The sequence below is a fragment of the Glycine max genome, chromosome 13 (assembly GCF_000004515.6).
Source record: "Glycine max cultivar Williams 82 chromosome 13, Glycine_max_v4.0, whole genome shotgun sequence".
Lineage (NCBI taxonomy): Eukaryota > Viridiplantae > Streptophyta > Magnoliopsida > Fabales > Fabaceae > Glycine > Glycine max.
In genome coordinates, this window is record NC_038249.2 from 5,611,316 (window position 1) to 5,612,942 (window position 1,627).

The window sequence follows — 1,627 nt, forward strand, 5'->3', positions numbered from 1 at the left end:
TCGAGGGTCCTGATATATGATGCACGTGAATCGGACAATCCGAGTGAAAAGTTATAGCGCATTTGAATTTCTCGAGAGGTTCAGTTGTCCAATTTTGAGCGTCTCGATATATCATGGGCGCTGGATCATCCATTCGAGTCAAAAGTTATGGCCGTTTGAATTTGCCGAGAGCTTCCATGGTCAATTTCAAAGTTCTCGATATATGATGCACGTGAATCAGACATGCGAGTGAAAAGTTATAGCCATTTGAATTTCTCGAGAGCTTCCGTTGTTCAATTTTGAGCGTCACGATAAATCATGGGCGTCGATCATACATTCGAGTCAAAAGTTATGGTCGTTTGAATTTGCCGAGAGCTTCCTTGGGCAATTTCAAGGGTCTCGATATATGATGCACATGAATCAGACATCCGAGTGAAAAGTTATAGCCATTTGAATTTCTCGAGAGCTTCCGTTGTTCAATTTTGAGCGTCTCAATATATCATGGGCGTCGATCATACATTCGAGTCAAAAGTTATGGCCGTTTAAATTTGCCGAGAGCTTCCGTGGTCAATTTCAAAGATCTCGATATATGATGCACGTGAATTAGACATCCGAGTGAAATGTTATAGCCATTTGAATTTCTCAAGAGATTCCATTGTTAAATTTAGAGCATCTCGATATATCATGGGCGTCGATCATGTATTCGAGTCAAATGTTATGGCCGTTAGAATTTGTCGAGAGCTTCTGTGTTAAATTTCGAGGGTCCCGATATATGATGCACGTGAATCGGACATCCGAGTGAAAAGTTATAGCCATATGAATTTCTCGAGAGCTTCCGTTGTTCAATTTTGAGCGTCTAGATATATAATGGTCGTCGATCATCCATTCGAGTCAAAAGTGATGGCCGTTAGAATTTGTCGAGATATTTTAAGAGAGCTTTTGTTGTTCAATTTTGAGTATCTCGATACTTCATGGGCGTCGATCATACATTCGAGTCAAAACTTATTGCCGTTGGAATTTGTCGATAGCTTCTGTGGTCAATTTCAAGGGTCTCGATATATTATGCACGTGAATCGGACATCCAAGTGAAAAGTTATAGCCATTTGAATGTCTCGAGAGCTTCCGTTGTTCAATTTTGAGCGTCTAGATATATAATGGTCGTCGATCATCCATTCTAATCAAAAGTGATGGCCGTTTGAATTTGCCGAGAGCTTCCGTGGTCAATTTTGAGGGTCTCGACATATGATGCACGTGAATCAGACATCCGAGTAAAAAGTAATAGCCATTTGAATTTCTCGAGAGTTTCAGTTATTCAATTTTGAGCGTCTAGATATATAATGGGCGTCGATCATACATTCGAGTCAAAGGTTATGGCCGTTTGCATTCGCCGAGAGCTTCCGTGTTAAATTTCGGGGGTCCCGATAATTGATGCACTTGAATCAGACATCCGAGTTAAAAGTTATAGCCATTTGACTTTCTCGAGAGCTTCCGTTGTTCAATTTTGAGCGTCTCAATATATCATGGGCGTCGATCATACATTCGAGTCAAAAGTTATGGCCGTTTAATTTGCCGAGAGCTTCCGTGGTCAATTTCAAAGGTCTCGATATATGATTCACGTGATCAGACATCCGAGTGAAAAGTTATAGCC